At 50.6% G+C, this 19,244-nt stretch overlaps 1 protein-coding gene across 3 annotated transcripts in view; it reads right to left on the bottom strand.

The window, feature by feature from the left end:
• The window catches only part of RIPK1 (receptor interacting serine/threonine kinase 1), a 60,703-nt gene extending 44,858 nt beyond the window's left edge, over positions 1-15,845 (bottom strand). The window contains exon 1 of one of the 3 annotated variants that reach the window (XM_075585752.1): positions 15,629-15,845. The gene's annotated coding sequence lies outside the window, so the exon portion shown is untranslated. Of the gene's footprint in view, positions 1-6,116; positions 6,213-9,800; positions 10,074-15,628 lie in introns of those variants that run through there. The other 2 variants (XM_075585751.1, XM_075585753.1) reach the window with 2 other exon arrangements.
• Between the last annotated feature and the right edge of the window lie 3,399 nt (positions 15,846-19,244).

Here is a 19,244-nt window from a genome sequence, read left to right as displayed (position 1 = left end):
CCAGCGTGCACCCCAGCAATGTGAACTACTGGAACCCAGCGTGCACCCCAGCAATATGAACTACTGGAACCCAGCGTGCACCCCAGCAATATGAACTACTGGAACCCAGCGTGCACCCCAGCAATGTGACAACTGGAACCCAGCGTGCACCCCAGCAATGTGAACTACTGGAACCCAGCGTGCACCCCAGCAATGTGAACTACTGGAACCCAGCGTGCACCCCAGCAATGTGAACTACTGGAACCCAGCGTGCACCCCAGCAATATGAACTACTGGAACCCAGCGTGCACCCCAGCAATGTGAACTACTGGAACCCGGCGTGCACCCCAGCAATGTGAACTACTGGAACCCAGCGTGCACCCCAGCAATGTGAACTACTGGAACCCAGCGTGCACCCCAGCAATGTGACTACTGGAACCCAGCGTGCACCCCAGCAATGTGACTATTGGAACCCAGCGTGCACCCCAGCAATGTGACTACTGGAACCCAGCGTGCACCCCAGCAATGTGACTTCTGGAACCCAGCGTGCACCCCAGCAATGTGACTACTGGAACCCAGCGTGCACCCCAGCAATGTGAACTACTGGAACCCAGCGTGCACCCCAGCAATGTGACTACTGGTACCCAGCGTGCACCCCAGCAATGTGAACTACTGGAACCCAGCATGCACCCCAGCAATGTGACTACTGGAACCCAGCAATGTTAACAACTGGAATCCAGCGTGCACCCCAGCAATGAGACTACTGGAACCCAGCGTGCACCCCAGCAATGTGAACTACTGGAACCCAGCGTGCACCCCAGCAATGTGAACTACTGGTACCCAGCGTGCACCCCAGCAATGTGAACTACTGGAACCCAGCGTGCACCCCAGCAATGTGACTACTGGAACCCAGCGTGCACCCCAGCAATGTGAACTACTGGAACCCAGCGTGCACCCCAGCAATGTGAACTACTGGAACCCAGCGTGCACCCCAGCAATGTGACTACTGGAACCCAGCGTGCACCCCAGCAATGTGAACTACTGGAACCCAGCGTGCACCCCAGCAATGTGAACTACTGGAACCCAGCAATGTGAACTACTCGAACCCAGCGTGCACCCCAGCAATGTGACTACTGGTACCCAGCGTGCACCCCAGCAATGTGAACTACTGGAACCCAGCGTGCACCCCAGCAATGTGACTACTGGAACCCAGCGTGCACCCCAGCAATGTGAACTACTGGAACCCAGCGTGCACCCCAGCAATGTGAACTACTGGAACCCAGCAATGTGAACTACTGGAACCCAGCGTGCACCCCAGCAATGTGACTACTGGAACCCAGCGTGCACCCCAGCAATGTGAACTACTGGAACCCAGCGTGCACCCCAGCAATGTGACTACTGGAACCCAGCGTGCACCCCAGCAATGTGACTACTGGTACCCAGCGTGCACCCCAGCAATGTGAACTACTGGAACCCAGCGTGCACCCCAGCAATGTGACTACTGGAACCCAGCGTGCACCCCAGCAATGTGACTACTGGAACCCAGCGTGCACCCCAGCAATGTGAACTACTGGAACCCAGCAATGTGAACTACTGGAACCCAGCGTGCACCCCAGCAATGTGACTACTGGAACCCAGCGTGCACCCCAGCAATGTGAACTACTGGAACCCAGCGTGCACCCCAGCAATGTGAACTACTGGAACCCAGCGTGCACCCCAGCAATGTGAACTACTGGAACCCAGAGTGCACCCCAGCAATGTGAACTACTGGAACCCAGCGTGCACCCCAGCAATGTGAACTACTGGAACCCAGCGTGCACCCCAGCAATGTGAACTACTGGAACCCAGCGTGCACCCCAGCAATGTGACTACTGGAACCCAGCGTGCACCCCAGCAATGTGACTACTGGAACCCAGCGTGCACCCCAGCAATGTGACTACTGGAACCCAGCGTGCACCCCAGCAATGTGACTACTGGAACCCAGCGTGCACCCCAGCAATGTGACTACTGGAACCCAGCGTGCACCCCAGCAATGTGAACTACTGGAACCCAGCGTGCACCCCAGCAATGTGAACTACTGGAACCCAGCATGCACCCCAGCAATGTGAACTACTGGAACCCAGCGTGCACCCCAGCAATGTGAACTACTGGAACCCAGAGTGCACCCCAGCAATGTGAACTACTGGAACCCAGCGTGCACCCCAGCAATGTGAACTACTGGAACCCAGCGTGCACCCCAGCAATGTGACTACTGGAACCCAGCGTGCACCCCAGCAATGTGAACTACTGGAACCCAGCGTGCACCCCAGCAATGTGAACTACTGGAACCCAGCGTGCACCCCAGCAATATGAACTACTGGAACCCAGCGTGCACCCCAGCCATGTGAACTACTGGAACCCAGCGTGCACCCCAGCAATGTGAACTACTGGAACCCAGCGTGCACCCCAGCAATGTGAACTACTGGAACCCAGCGTGCACCCCAGCAATATGAACTACTGGAACCCAGCGTGCACCCCAGCAATGTGAACTACTGGAACCCGGCGTGCACCCCAGCAATGTGAACTACTGAGACCCAGCGTGCACCCCAGCAATGTGAACTACTGGAACCCAGCGTGCACCCCAGCAATGTTAACTACTGGAACCCAGCGTGCACCCCAGAAATGTGAACTACTGGAACCCAGCGTGCACCCCAGAAATGTGAACTACTGGAACCTTTGGTTGTTTGATGAAGGCAGTTATTAATGTAATATAAAAGAAAACTACAATTGTATGTTTATCATACATACATACATAGTGTATAGTGAAGCACTATGTACATTAATAGCGCTATATAAATAAAAGACATACATACTAAATTGTATTGGTAGTAAAAAAGGTAAATATTACACCTACAACAGATAAATTTTAAAAAGAGCATGACAAGCACATTGTACATGCAATACTTATCTTTTTACTACCAATACATTTCATACAATTACTATACTACTGTATGAAGTTGCTCGCTCTCTTTGTCTTCTTTTCCATAGATTTGTGATGCGGAGCCAATGTTCTTGAGACGCACCAAACTAGGATTTAACTTTTATATATGCACTTATATCTGCACTTTAAATGATTTTTTTTTTAATTGAATTTTAGTGTGACTGTATGGTCACTAGCACTTCTGTTCACCAACTGTAATCACTCATGATCAGCACAGCTGACACCTATACAGTTTGTAAGATAATTCACCCTTATTCTAGTCTCAAAGGAAGTTACACAATAGTAAACGTCCTTTTAGACTTTGATACACAGCCACATCTAGACGAGCGCCATATTATTCTGTTTTGTGTATGTAGCACCCTGCTATAATCTTTCCCCTTGCCCTGCAGGCCAGCCCTGGTGAGCTGCAGGCAGTGCCAGGGTTAACTAGTCACCAGGCTAAGCAGGTGAAATACACTTCCCCTTTATTACTTTTATGTTGCCACTTCAGGCACATCCAGGCATACCCCGCTTTAAGGACACTCACTTTAAGTACACTCGCGAGTAAGGACATATCGCCCAATAGGCAAACGGCAGCTCACGCATGCGCCTGTCAGCACGTCCTGAACAGCAAAACCGGCTCCCTACCTGTACCAAAGCTGTGCGCAAGCGGGGAGACTATAGAGCCTGTTACACATGCGTTATTTACATCAGTTATGCACGTATATGACGATTGCAGTACAGTACATGCATCGATAAGTGGAATAAAGGTAGTGCTTCACTTTAAGTACATTTTCGCTTTACATACATGCTCCTGTCCCATTGCGTACGTTAATGCGGGGTATGCCTGTATCTGTTTGTGAGCAGTTGGATCACATTACAGGATGAGGGCCTTGCTACAGTAAAATCCACCCAGTTAGGCCGCACTTATAGTGCCGGCGACAGCGACGGACGTCACGCTGCGGCCACTGGAAAAATCAAATTGAAGTGACTTCCAGTGATCGCGACCAAGCTGTCGCGTTGCTCCTACAATAAGCGCACGCGACAGAGTCAATACATTTGTTTTGAGGGTGTAAGTCCATGGTTTCAGCTTGACTATCCAGGGGGAGAGGGATCCCAGAGGAGTTTCTTGCATAGGGGATCTCTTTTATCTTAAAGGGATCCCAGGGAAAACACCCACAGAAGACAGATACTTCAGGCAGGAAGAAATGAGAACACTGTCCTTTCTTGTTGTAACAAACAGGGGTGAGTTTCCTGAATGTAGGGTACTTGAATTGGGGACCAAGAGAGGCTATTCTGGAGAGGAGGGTGGTGAATCCAGACACCACGTTCAATGAAAGGCGTGAGGACCCAATTCTACATTGACTACATGGAACTGTCTGGGAGGGGGTGGAGGGGAGGGAATAGCAACTGTCCAAGACACTGATTATAACAAAAAACGCCGGTGGTGTCGCGTGGCGTGACGCCGCACGGCTCAAACAAAATACAAAAATTTTTTTATGTAAACACACCTATAGCGACATGCGCAACGCCTGGAGCTGCAGACTCCTGAAGAGACTTTCAAATTTGTTTCTGGCAATCGACGGCCGCGTCACGTGAGCGGTTCAGCCAATTAGGGCGAACCACTCACAGCTACACCTCCAGCTGTGTGAGCGTGATGTCACTAGATCGTCTGACAAATCTTGGCTCGTATGAAGAACCTACTTACAAGACGTAGGATATAAGCCAGCGATAACAGGAAGCTAGGCAACAGCTACTCTGATGGATAGTGTCAATTGTGGTAAATCTCAAGAAGAGAAAACAACGGAGAGAACCACTAGTGCAGACCAATAAAACTTTTATAAAAATGTATAAAATAGCAGCAATATATGTACTCACACGGTGTATATTATAAACAGGCACATCAAATAAGAAGGTGAGCTTTAAGATGGTCTCGCGCCAGAGAGGTAAGGTGTACGGGCCGTCTGTCTTGGGTTTCTCCCGCAGCTTGATCGCTTCGGATGGCGTCTTACGTCACATCCGCCGGTGTCTTTACGACTTCCGGATATGCAGGGAAGGAGGCAGGGATACGGCAGCTGATCCTCTCGACTTGAAATCACAGCTCACACTTGCAGGCTCTACGCGTTTCGCTGATCTCAGTCAGCTTCGTCAGGAGCATAATCACGAAGCTAACAGATCAGCGAAACGCGTAGAGCCGTATCCCTGCCTCCTTCCCTGCATATCCGGAAGTAGTAAAGACACCGGCGGATGTGACGTAAGACGCCATCCGAAGCGACCTGGCTGCGGGAGATACCCAAGACAGACGGCCCGTACACCTTACCTCTCTGGCGCGAGACCATCTTAAAGCTCACCTTCTTATTTGATGTGCCTGTTTATAATATACACCGTGTGAGTACATATATTGCTGCTATTTTATACATTTTTATAAACTTTTTTTGGTCTGCACTAGTGGTTCTCTCCGTTGTTTTCTCTTCTCCTTGAGATTTACCACGATTGACACTATCCATCAGAGAAGCTGTTGCCTAGCCTCCTGTTATCGCTGGCTTATAGCCTACGTCTTGAAAGTAGGTTCTTCATACGAGCCAAGTTTTGTTCCCATATCATTCATTCATTGTGCGGCAGAAGTGCACTAGATATCTTTCTTCTTTTGGGGTGTTCCTGACATATGCTCCCTCCTAATCCTGGATGTGTCTACTCGTTATAGGGAATCCATACAATTCCCATTGGAGAATAAGAGAAACTATACTACAACCAAGCGCTCAACCTATTGTGAAATATGTGTACAATAAATTATAGTGAACAACAAATATGAATTAATTGATTAAATGTGACAATTAGTGTGTCCAATGTAATTGGATAACCACTAAACACAATGGTCCACAAACCACCAAATTAGGGGAGGGTATGGGAATGGGCTGCCTAGGACTATAAACAAGCAATTCCATATAGCTATAAACAAGAGAGTGTTGGTACAGAGAGCAAAGTCCTTGGCGCACTATCAAGTGCGTGAACCTGATATTATAGTCCTGCTTTTGTAGAACTAGTTCGTAAATGTCCACAGTCTGACCTTGTGATTTCCTTCGAATATTCGATTATCTGTAATCAAAGAGAACAGGAGACCATTGCGCAGTATCTCATGTGAATTGAAGCCTCATCCACACAGCTGCTAGATACTTACATCTAGATGGGTATATGCAGGCCTTGAAAGGTATCTTTAGACCAGAGGTTTGTGTCTCTCGCAGGGTTCCCCACTGGTGATGCTCCCGCTCCACAGATGGCCGATTCGCCCAATGGTACACAAAAGATCTTTACTAGTTCTACAAAAGCAGGACTATAATATCAGGTTCACGCACTTGATAGTGCGCCAAGGACTTTGCTCTCTGTACCAACAATTCCCATTGGAGGTTGAGAATTTTATGTTTATTTCACCTTACACTGGATTAATATTTTAGTTTGAGCACTATTTTATCACTAAATATTTTATCATTTTTTATTTGTGGAGCAGTGTTTTAAGCGCCTATCTAAATCTCTTGGGTTTACTAGATCAGCTGACGCCATGTTCTACTGTTCTAAGGCTGATGCCATTGCTCACTGACAAGCTGTCCTGATTACTGCTGAAATCTGCGCTATTGTTCTATGGCGGCATGCCCTATATGCTGAACCACAATAAAGACCACCACTATTGAAAAAGTTCCTGGCGCCCATCTCTATTTTTCCTGCACTTACCCACTCCTCTACAGCCCAGGCCTTGACCCACGGAGAGAGACCCCGAGACAAAAGGTAAAACCACGGAGCTAACCTCTAGTAAAGCAGGTCTAAACCCTGTCATGGAAACATCAGAGACACTGTTATTCATGTACCCCGTATCTCTGGCAGCCGGGTGGGATAGGGGTGTTACATGTATAACTAAGGCTGCGACCACGCTGCCGCTGACCGCGCTTGGCGAGGTCAGTACAATCAATTTTAATTTGTCCGCCCATGCTCACGAGCGTGCACATACGCTCACGGGCGCTTGCCGAGACAAATGAAATTGACTTTCAGGTGCGGTGAGGGGTCATATTACCTCATCAGCCAATCAGCGCCAGTCGGTGTTTTGGCCATGCCCCCGCTGACAAAAGAAGTTGCCGGACATCCGAACGCTTATGGTTGTAGAGTTGGTGACGTCACCAATCAAGCATGAGCCCGGTTCGTGGCACGGGAGACGCAGCCACACATACACACATTATAAAACTTGTGAGCACATTCACATGTCTTAGACAGGTCTGAAACCCTGCCTTTCAACCATTATCAAGGGATTCTGGGAAATGACATGCAAATGAGCACACATTTACACATTTTGACTTAAATCCATTATTGCATGGAACCTTTAAGTAATTGCTTGCTGTTTTAAACATAGCTTTTAAACATAGCCTGGGATCAGATGCAAAGCCAGTTAACCCACTCACAGACAGCTGTTTCGACCTTTTGGGTCTCATCAGTGTGAGGTTGGTTTTACTGGCTCTGCTATATATTTCATAGCCTCCGGCCGCTATTTCTTCATTGGGGCCCTAACAGTATAAGTCATGCACTGGAATGGTTAATAACTCATGAAGGCCTAGTTTGCTATTGCAGCCTTGGATACACTTATTATATCCAGGGCTGGGCCTAGCAACAACATGAGAGTTTCAGCCTGGGGGAGGATACTGGCTGGGTCGCCTGAGGTTAATGTGATGCCTGTCAGGATCAGACCTGCTCTGTTATGGGGCAGGGTTACAAGCCCAACCCCCAGGGTATATACTGACACTCTCCCAGAAGTCAGAGACTCTCTTCCCTCCCCCTGTGGAGTGGGTACGATCTACCCTGTATCCCATCAGGGGATACAGGAGGAGCTCACGAGGGAACCTACATGGGCCTCAAGCCTTTAAAAGGTGACCTTCAAGGGATCATGGAAGCTGCGACTTCTGCTGTAAGACAATAAAGAATCATGGAACCATCTAATAGTGTGGCTTACTGCCCGGGCCATACAAGAAGTGTCAGCATGGACCATCCTGGGCTCCAGGATCCTCACTGATTGGAGGCACTGCCAACTGAGAATGAAGCCCCCAGAAAGCCTGTCCTGATTCTCCCCCCGCCACCCCGGAGCAACTCAGAGCCTCCTTTACTACCAACAGGTATGCACCAAACCACACAGGTAGCAACCCAGATCTCACATAGGGTGGGGGAAAAGGTGATTAAATATATATCTCAAATAAAAAGATCACTTGTGAGCACATTCACATGTCTTAGACAGGTCTGCACACCTGCCTTTCACCATTATCACCTAGCATACAGTACTTCCACTGAAGCAAGGGATTCTGGGAAATGACATGCAAATGAGCACACGTGTCACCTTTTGCCAAAATGGGTTTCAGGCAAAAAGTGACACATAGTGTACTCATTTGCATGTTATTTCCCAGAATCCCTTGCAGTGGAAGCACTGTATGCTAGGTCAGCGGTGCGCAAACTTGGGGGCGAGGCTGACTGCAAGGGGCACGGGGTTTACAGAGGCCCTGCGCGCTTCCCGAAGGCACTTAAATTAAGTGCCGGGGGAGCTGCAGGGCCTCTGTAAACTGCACTTACCTTGGCTCCGGCGGCTTTACACGTGTCGCCATGGCAATGCGGCGTCATGTGATGTCGTGTTGCTATGGCAACGTGACGCCCACGCTGGAGCCGAGGTAAGCGGGGTGCAGGTTAAAAAGTTTGCGCTCCCCTGTGCTAGGTGATAATGGTTGAAAGGCAGGGTTGCAGACCTGTCTACGGCTGCGCTTATAGTGTCGGCGACAGCGACGTCACTTCAAAACAAATGTACTGAAGCCACCGTGTGCGCTTATAGTAGGAGCGGATTGGTTGCGTCAGCGTTGCCATCGCGTCGCTTTCGCCGGCACTATAAGCGCAGCCAAAGACATGTGAATGTGCTCACAAGTGATCTTTTTATTTGCTATATGCAAACGTTGGAGGTTTCTTGTTGCCTTTTAAACCCACCATAACTTGAATGTGATGGGGTATACACACATTATTTAGGTTATGGTGCGTGAAAAGGTGACGAAATTATATATATATATATATATATATATATATATATATATATATATATATATATATATTTCACCCTTTTTTTTTTTTTTTTTTTAAAGGATAACTGATTACAAATCAAAGTTAAACTACTATTTGCATTTACAAACAGCTGTTTATTTTTTTGTTTTTTTTAGTAAGGCAGTGTTTATAAATTAAATTGTAAAAATGTCATTGTGATAGTATTTATGTCAAGAAAAACTTGTCAGTCGTCGTCATATACTTCATTGGCATCATCATTACTGGGGACCCTTAACTAGACCCTCACGACACCCACGTTGAGGAACATTGAACAGGTTATAGGCAAAGTCACTGGCCGCCCCTGTTCCAAACACTGACTCACGGCCCGTGCATTGCTGGGCCCCTAACTAATATAAATACCACCTCCACAACCCGGAACTACCGGACACACACCCGTCCCTCGGCACAACACCTTTCCGTGTCTATTACATGCGGGCGGGGGATCCCAAATGTAACAGCAGACTGCTCCCCAACAACACGGGCCACGGGCAGGCGATGTGTGCCAGCCACAGGGTCCCTCCCAGCACAGGGCATGTGCCCCATCCAGCACAGGGCATGGGAAGACTGTGCACTCAACCAGCACACCACCGTCCAATCCCACGGTCTTAAATGAGACCCGTACTTGCTGCTGGTCAATGTAACTTGGTGCTGCATCCAATGACCCACAGACCTGTGTGGGGTCTATCTTACAGAACTTATCCCCAAATCCCCCCCCCCATAATTTGGCTTCACTGTGGCTTGGGTACAGTACCTATGCGGGGTCACTTTTGCAGGCCCAGGATTGATTCTACATTGTCTGGCTCCGCCGGATACAGATGTGCTGGAGCAAGCAGTACGTTCCTCCTCCAGTTCAGCCTCGTGAGGTGAGTGTCCTCTCCGCCCCGGTGCAGGGGGCTCAGGCAGGTGAGCGCTGAGTGAGGCGCTCTCAGCTTGCACTTGGTCTTTGCTATGGGACACAGAGCTGCATGAAGCGAGCTGCTGGAATTTCCAAGAACTGCTTCCTGGTATGGGCTGTGCCTGTAACTACACCTCCCCCTTCCCTGTATATGTGCAACTGCTCTGACATACAGCAAACTGTGCCCCACCTCCTTTTTTGCTTTCCCATCTTTCCTCCAACCCCTCTCTCTCATTCCTCTCCCTTCCTCCTCTCCCTCTATCCCCCCATCCTCTCCTCCCTCTGCCCCATCCTATCCCCACTTCCCCCATCCTATCCCCACTCCCCCCATCCTATCCCCACTCCCCCCATCCTATCCCCACTCCCCCCATCCTATCCCCACTCCCCCCATCCTATCCCCACTCTCCCCATCCTATCCCCACTCCCCAATCCTCTCTCCCCTCCCTTTCTCCCCCATCCGCCTTACCCATCACCCATTCTTTCCTCCCTCTCCTCCCTCTGCCCCATGCTATCCTCTTCTACCTCTGCCTCATCCTATCCTCTATCCCCTCCCCTCCCCCATCCTCTCTCCCCTCCCCATCCTCTCTCCCCTCCCCCATCCTCTCTCCCCTCCCCCATCCTCTCTCCCCTCCCCCATCCTCTCTCCCCTCCCCCATCCCCCATCCTCTCTCCCCTCCCCATCCTCTCTCCCCTCCCCCATCCTCTCTCCCCTCCCCCATCCTCTCTCCCCTCCCCTCCCCCATCCTCTCTCCCCTCCCCCATCCTCTCTCCCCTCCCCCATCCTCTCTCCCCTCCCCCCCATCATCTCTCCCCTCCCCCATCCTCTCTCCCCTCCCCTCCCCCATCATCTCTCCCCTCCCCCATCCTCTCTCCCCTCCCCTCCCCATCATCTCTCCCCTCCCCCAACCTCTCCCCCCTCCCCCAACCTCTCTCACCTCCCCAAACCTCTCTCCCCTCCCCCAACCTCTCTCCCCTCCCCCAACCTCTGTCCCCTCCCCATCCTCTCTCCCCTCCCCATCCTCTCTCCCCTCCCCCAACCTCTGTCCCCTCCCCATCCTCTCTCCCCCCCATCCTCTCACTCATCCCCCATCCTCTCCTCCCTCCCTCTCCCCCATCCCCTCCTCCCACTCCTCCCACTCCCCCCATCCTCTCCTCCCAACCCCCCATCCTCTCCTGCCACTCCCCCCATCCTCTCCTCCCACTCCCCCCATCCTCTCCTACCACTCCCCCCCATCCTCTCCTCCCACTCCCCCCCATCCTTTCCTCCCACTCCCCCCCATCCTCTCCTCCCACTCCCCCCCATCCTCTCCTCCCACTCCCCCCATCCTCTCCTCCCACTCCCCCCATCCTCTCCACCCACTCCCCCCCATCCTCTCCTTCCACTCCCCCCCATCCTCTCCTTCCACTCCCCCCTATCCTCTCCTCGCACTACCCCCCCCCATCTCTCCTCGCTCTACCCCCCCCTCCTCTCCTCGCTCTACCCCCCATCCTCCCCTCCCACTCTCCCCATCCTATACTCCCACTCCCCCATCCTCTGCTCCCACTCCCCCATCCTCTGCTCTTACTCCCCCGTCCTCTCACTCCCACTCCCCGTGTCCTCTCACTTCCACTCCCCCTGTCCTCTCACTCCCCCCACCCTCTCCTCCCACTCCCCCCATCCTCTCCTCCCACTCCCCCCATCCTCTTCTCCCACTCCCCCCATTCTTTCCCCATCCTCTCCTCCCACTCCCCTCTATCCTCCCTATCTCCCAATACTACTCCCTCTCCCCCTATCCTCTTTCTTCCCTCTCCCCCCCATCCTCTCTCCTTCCTCTCCCCCACCCTCTCCCCCTCCACTCCCCCCATCATCTCCTCCCTCTGCCCCAACCTATCCTCTCTCCCCATCTCCCTCTCTCCCCTCTCCCCATCTCGCTCTCTCCCATCCTCTCTCCTCCATCTCTCCATCTCCCCCATCCTGTCTCCATCCTCTCCTCCCTATCCCCCATCCCATCTCTCCTCCCTCTCCCCATCCCCTCTCTCCTCCCTCTCACCCATCCTCTCTCCTCCCTCTCCCCACATTCTCTCCCCATCCTGTCTCTCCCTTCCCCATCCTCTATCTCCTCCCTCTCTCCCCATCCTCTCTCATGCCTCTCTCTCCCCCATCCTCTCCCTCTCCTCGATCCGCTCTCACTCCCCCTATCCTCCATCCTCTCCCCCATACTTTCTCCCTCCCCTCCCATCCTTTCTCTCCCCCGTCATCTCTCCCCCTCTCCCCTCTGTCTTTCACACGCACTCTTACGGACACAAGAGATACACACTTACGAACACAGACACACAACAACACAGATACACAGACACACACTTACCAACACAAACACTTACCAACATAGACATACACACCCACACGGAACCGGGAGATCTAGAGTGGAGCAGCTGTGCAGTGCTCTGCAGAGCCACCTGCTGCCCAGAAGTGGTTAAGCAGTCAGGCTGCCTTGCTGTCCTCCCTTCTACCAGCTACACAACTGGCATCCTGGGAACTCCTCTAACCTCCGCTCTCCTCCTACCTAACCCAAACCGGGAGGACATCGGCTCATTAATAACCGGGATTTCCCCGGCTAAACCGGAACATCTGGTCACTGTATTTGTAGGTCAAGTAATATTTCCTCCAGTCATGGACTGCTAGGCTGAAAGGGCAGTCCCACGTAGGAGTAAATACTGTTTGATGCAAGTAAGGCTTTGTCCCCGCTGGCGCTGAGCACGCTCATGCTTGGAGAGCATTGGTGGACTTTAAATTTTTGCACGTGCTCGCGGGGGGGGGAGGGGCAGAGGGGACCCAGCAGGGGAAGCTGAGTGCGCTGGTAAGTATAAAAAATGTATTTACCTGAGCGCCGGTGAGCGTGTGGGCACGCACATACCCGCGCGCATCGCGTGAGCAGGGACTTGCATATATATATATATATATATATATGCAAGTCACCTCGCCAAGCACGGCGAGCTCAGCGCTAGCGGGGACGCAGCCAAGGAGTGCAGGAACAATTATTTGCTGTACATAGGAGATCCGTTTTTTTGTTTTAGGAACCCTATAATTATATTGGGAAACTCTGTGGAACCCCAACCCTCTCTAATAGAGCGTCTGAGATCGGATGCATTGTAAGGAACCCCAACCCTCTCTAATAGAGCGTCTGAGATCGGATGCATTGTAAGGAACCCCAACCCTCTCTAATAGTGCGTCTGAGATCAGATGCATTGTAAGGAACCCCAACCCTCTCTAATAGTGTTTCTGAGATCAGATACATTGTAAGGAACCCCAACCCTCTCTAATAGCGCGTCTGAGATCAGATGCATTGTAAGGAACCCCAACCCTCTCTAACAGCGCGCCTGAGATCAGATGCATTGTAAGTGTAACCCTCCCTGCCTGGCTTCTAGGGAGATTACATTGGGGTGTTATGTATGGATAGTCCGCGTGGGTTACTGTGACACGGGCTAGATTCAGGTGGCTGGCCAAGGAGGTAGCAAGGTTGTAGAATAAGGGCGCCAGGAACGTTTGTCATACAACAGTCTTTTATTGAGATCCCCAGGCACGGTGAGTCCACACCACACTTTATACAACGTTGTAATATCTCATTATTTCTTTATGGTGACACAATGCTTTATGCTTCCATGTATGCCCGCTCTTAACACTCAGAGGGAGGGATGTATCTTAGTTACTTAACTGTTCTGAGAGCTGCCCCCCGTTCTTGTCTTCAGGATATCTCTCTGTATTATCTCAGTAATGCTAGTCCTATTGGGACATTTAGCATGTCCTGTACACCTGTGACCCCAATACCTTTGCATTGTAAGGCACCCCAACCCTCTCTAATAGAGATCAGATGCATTGTAAATTCTTCTGTATTTGGTACAATTTTCAAATGACCTGAAAATAGCATGGAACCCTTTATGGGATGCCTGGTTGAAAAACACTGCATTACCACAATGTAAACATTTATTAACCAATGCAAGGTAACCAGACATTCCGGTTTTTAAGGGACTGTCCCGGTGCCCTGACTTTCTGTGTAATGTCCCATTTTTTGCAGAGAAGAGCAGCTGCAGCTCAATGTTTCCACTGGCCATTAGATTGTTCTGCGCTGCTCACGCAGCTCCACCTCTCCCTGGCTGCAGTGCGCACGGGAGATCTAGAGTGGAGCAGCTGTGCAGTGCTCTGCAGAGCCACCTGCTGCCCAGAAGTGGTTAAGCAGTCAGGCAGCCTTGCTGTCCTCCCTTCTACCAGCTACACAACTGGCATCCTGGGAACTCCTCTATCCTCCGCTCTCCTCCTACCTGCCCAAACCGGGAGGACATCGGCTCATTAATAACCGGGACTGTCCCGGCTAAACCGGAACATCTGGTCACTGTATTTGTAGGTCAAGTAATATTTCCTCCAGTCATGGACTGCTAGCCAGCACAGGGTATAGGCAGACTGCACTCACAAATATCTAACCAGTGTAAAGATCCTGGCTAGAAAAGAAACCCACAGTTGCACTCTATGGGGACAACAATAGGTGGGACAAAATATAATCCCAGGCTTGTAGCCTAAAGGTGTCAAACGACGCAAAACAAAAAAGTTTTATTAGGGCATAATGGGGAATATAAACACGGGTGTAGGGTATATATACAAGTGTATTAAAATTAGGTGGTAGTGACACGGGGTTCATGAGGGTATTAGGCTCCTCTAAAACCCGCAGAAAGGTACCTTATACTCAGGGGAGAAGTAATCCCCGAGTGTATATATAGTATAGTGTGTGGAATATATCCAAAAAAAGTATATACAAGGTTCCTTAGATAGAGCTCCTACTGGTACAAACGTACAAACGCTGGTTACCTTAAATCACACTGGCAGTATGATGTATGGCTTTTGCACTGTAATCAAAAGCAGACACAGTGTAACAAATCATATACAATGCAGCATTACCCAAAACATATCAGTATAATGCTTAGGTGTCAGCTTACAATAAGCACTTGGCAACAATATGTGCAAACATGGATAATATGTTAGGTAATATTCTAGGCAAAACACAGCATAAAAACAGCTCTACCAGTATATACATATAACGTTTACACACTGAAAATAGCCTGATCCCTAGACTCTGTCTCACTGCTATAACCCGTCAGATATTACAGCGGGATGCAGACAAGTGAGTAATATCCATGTAACCTATAGTATGCTCAAATAGCTCAGCTTGCTAAGTTGGGGGGCACTGTATAAGAGAGAGAAGAAAGGTGTATGTACACCAGTGCTATACAACCAGTTTATCCAGGCATGTATGCAGTTACTCGGTACACCAGAGCTCCTAGCACAGCGGGTCGCCACCATTTTGTCCCACCTATTGTCCCCATAGAGTGCAATTGTGGGTTTATTTTCTAGCCAGGATCTTTACCCTGATTAGATATTTGTGTTCTCATATAATCTATTCCCTATGCACCATGGGATTTTATGTTATTTGAGGTACTTTTGGAGAGCGATAAACGTCCGATGTGTTTTATAGACTCTGCACTCAACCAGCACACCACTGTCCAATCCCACAGTCTTAAATGAGGCCGGTACTTGCTGCTGGTCAATGTAACTTGGTGCTGCATCCAATGACCCACAGACCTGTGTGGGGTCTATCTTACAGAACTTCCCCCCTCCCCCCCCATAATTTGGCTTCACTGTGGCTTGGGTACAGTACCTATGCGGGGTCTCTTTTGCAGGCCCAGGATTGATTCTACATAGTTGGCTCCGCCGGATACAGATGTGCTGGAGCAAGCAGTACGTTCCTCCTCCAGTTCAGCCTCGTGAGGTGAGTGTCCTCTCCGCCCCGGTGCAGGGGGCTCAGGCAGGTGAGCGCTGAGTGAGGCGCTCTCAGCTTGCACTTGGTCTTTGCTATGGGAGACAGAGCTGCATGAAGCGAGCTGCTGGAATTTCCAAGAACGGCTTCCTGGTATGGGCTGTGCCTGTAACTACACCTCCCCCTTCACTGTATAAGCCTGTGTTATGTATTTATAAAATGTAGTACCAGGAAGAATACATTGAGTTACCTCTCGTTTTCAAGTATGTCCTGGTTTTCAAGTATGTCCTGTGCAACTGCTCTGACATTCATACAAATGTCTTCCCTATACTACACATACTTTTATGTTTTCTTGGTAGTGTGACCAGATTTTGAAATGTAAAAACCCAGACACATTAAAAAAAATATTTAGAAAACAAATTAAATCTGAAACTCTGCCCCACCTCCTTTTTTTGCTTTCCCCTCTCTCCCCCATCCTCTCTCCTCCCCATTCTCTTCCCTCCCATCTTCTCATCCGTCTCTCCTCCCTCTCCCCATCCTTTATCCCCCCATCCTCCCTCTCCCCCATCTTCTCTCTCCTCTCTCTCGGTGTTTCTCTCTCCTCCCTCTCTCGCCCATCCTCTCTCCTCCCTCCTCCCACTCATCTTATCCTTTCTCCCCCATCCTCCCTCTCCCCATCCTCTCTCCTCCATCCTCTCGCCTCCATCCTTGTAGATAGATGAGGAGGGTTAAGACTGCAGTGCCCAGCATGATCCTCATGACTCTCACTGGGCTGTGACGTTTCCCGGCATCAGCGGGCAGGTAGCCACTAGGTGTCCATTGTGGCCACAGTATAGACACAAACCCACACGCCTTCTACGTTGCCTCTCAGTAGGTGACAGGCTGGTCCCTCCTAGAGGCATGGGCTCATCTAGAGTCATTGCTGAGGGAAACACTGGGCCTGTAGATGAGAAGGGAGAAGATGGTGTACCTCGGGTGCATTTGCTTCTCTCCATTCTTCTTTCCTGAAGACGCTTGTCCATGCGGATGCAGAGAGTTACCAGATCCTCAAGCCCGGCAGGTCAGTCGTGGAACACCAGTTCATCTTTGAGGCAAAAAACTGCAACTAGGGCCTTGTCATTCCAGCCAGTAGCAGTAGCCACAGTCCGGAACTCCAGCACATAGCGTGCCACGGTATGATCCCCCTGGGAGATGTTGAGCAGAGTAGAAGCGGAAGTCACCTTACGAGTATTGAACACCCTCCTGGACTCCGCAATGAAGAGCGCGATATCCGACGTCAGGTCCTGGCGTTGCTCCCAGATTGGACAGGCCATGCCACGGCAACCTCCGTCAGCATGGATATGCTATATGTCACCTTTGATCGTGGAGAAGGAAAATGAGAGGGAAGCAACTCAAATTGAATTGAACATTGGTTCAAGAACCCCCGACATCCTATGGGTTCTCGTGCATACCGGTTGGGAGTTGGCAACCGCGGTTCGAAGGTCGGGGTCATAGGAGCTGAAGTCGCTGGAAGTGGTCCAGGATTAACGGTGGAGATGGTCAAATGTCTAACCTGGTCAGTAAGGCGCCTCTAGGTCTTGCTTTAATTGGTTAACCTGTTGGTCCTTACGGGCGAAAGATCCGGTTACTTGTTGAAACCACCCTTCACAGGTGTCTAATCGTTGACCCTCCCCAGCGGGTCCATGTTGGTTGGGCTGAGCATATTGTAACGCTGCGCACACCACAAACAGGATTACGACCGCGGGGCTGAGGTGGGGATGTATTAGCACCGACCTACAACCACGCAGTCCGGTCCGGAGTGCGCAATCCAAGTCGTGTAGCCGGGTCACGGTTGGAGAGGTCTGGGTTGTTAAGGTACTTGCCTTGGTTCAGTGTTGGAGAGATGAGAGTGGTAGATGTCTGTAAACCGTGGTCCAGGAGTAGAGAGGGTAGAATGGTCGTGGTACGTAGCCGGGGTCAAAGGGTTGGAGATAGTAGAAATCCACAGTGAAGCCAAGGTTCAGGACTGGAGAAAGTACTGGTAAAATACAAGCAAGGATCAAGGCACAAACAGCACAGGAAAACCAGAGACATAACATAAAACACAGACAAAGCTCAGTTTTTAGCACATCTAGTGAGACTCATACACGGTACAAGCTTGTTAGGTGTCCAGTATGTTTTACAAACAGCACAGGAACAAAAGAACTGCGCATAAACCAAAGTTTATGCTCAGGAATGAAGGAGTGGGAGAGCCCAGAATAAGAAGGGCAAGGAGCCAATCAAGGAGCAGAGGTGTGAGAGAATCCTCCAATGGCAGGAGTCAGAAGGAGTAGTAGGAGATCCGCATCAGGTGGGTGCATACTGGCGATCAGCTGATTGGGTGTGGATGGTGCGCGGCATGGCCTGATGATGTCATGTGATGTCGCGGGAGTGTAGCGTCCCCGCCAAGGTCGTGCCTCTACGCCACTGCTTCTGCATGCGCGCGCAGGTCCAGCCGTGTGTGGCCCTGTATCCCTGCCACGTGACGCGCCCGTGGGGCGGGGCTTCTGGGCGGACCTTACAGTATCCCCCCCTTGAGGGAAGGCCTCCGGACGACCCATAGATGGTTTAGATGGATGTTTACGGAGTGTAGCGTCCCCGCTGAGGTCGTACCTCTGCTCCGCTGCTTCTGCGTGCACACAGGTCCAACTGTGCGTGGACCAGTATCCCTGCCGCATGACGCGCCCGAGGGGCGAGGCTTTGCGGCGGACCTTATATTAGGTTGTCCTGGAACTCAAATTGGCATGAAGTTCCACACGCCACCGCTGTATGAGCTCCGGAGCTTTGAAATAACTTGACCGCGAGTAAGTCCCAATTATCCTGGAACTAAAATTGGCTTTAATCCCCAGGCGCCACCGCTACGTTCAATTCTCAGAACTTGGCCACAAAAGTTGGTACTTAGAAAATATTTCGACCTGAAATTTCTGAAGCCGGCTCACTGCTATTTCTCCGAGCATCTTTTGGTGGTTTCAAATTTGCCGCTGCTGTCTTGGCGCTTAGAATCTCGCGAATGGATTGGCTGAGGGATTCTTATAGTATTTCAGAGTTCATTCATGAAATACGCCAGCCAATCCGAGCGTGAGAAAAATCCTACCATCCAAGCAGAGCGTTGCCAAGCTCAGATTCTGAATCTGACAAAGCATGCGCCAAGCTGGCACCACTGCCACTTGTCAGTCAGATGCCACCCACGGAGTTAGGCTCCTTAAAGTGTGGGCTGGGCAAATGGTGGTCCGATGACTCCCATTCGTCCCAGGACATGAGTACTTGGGGCTAACTCCGGTACCCAAATGGCTTTCACATCTTGGCAACCTCTGAGGCTTTCATGTCCGGGACCCGAGCAGACTTGGTGGGACCAAGCTTGGCAGCCACATGGTCTCTCGGAACTATGGACATGGAAGTTTCCAGCTCATAATACCGTGCACAAGCATATATACCATTAAAACACCATGTAATAAAAAAATGTACTTTTCACATATTTTTTCTAAGTCTTTTGGGTAGA

This window comes from Ascaphus truei, chromosome 2 (assembly GCF_040206685.1).
Source record: "Ascaphus truei isolate aAscTru1 chromosome 2, aAscTru1.hap1, whole genome shotgun sequence".
NCBI lineage: Eukaryota > Metazoa > Chordata > Amphibia > Anura > Ascaphidae > Ascaphus > Ascaphus truei.
Note: the sequence above shows the minus strand (reverse complement) of the source record. Positions and strands in the feature narration are given on the sequence as shown.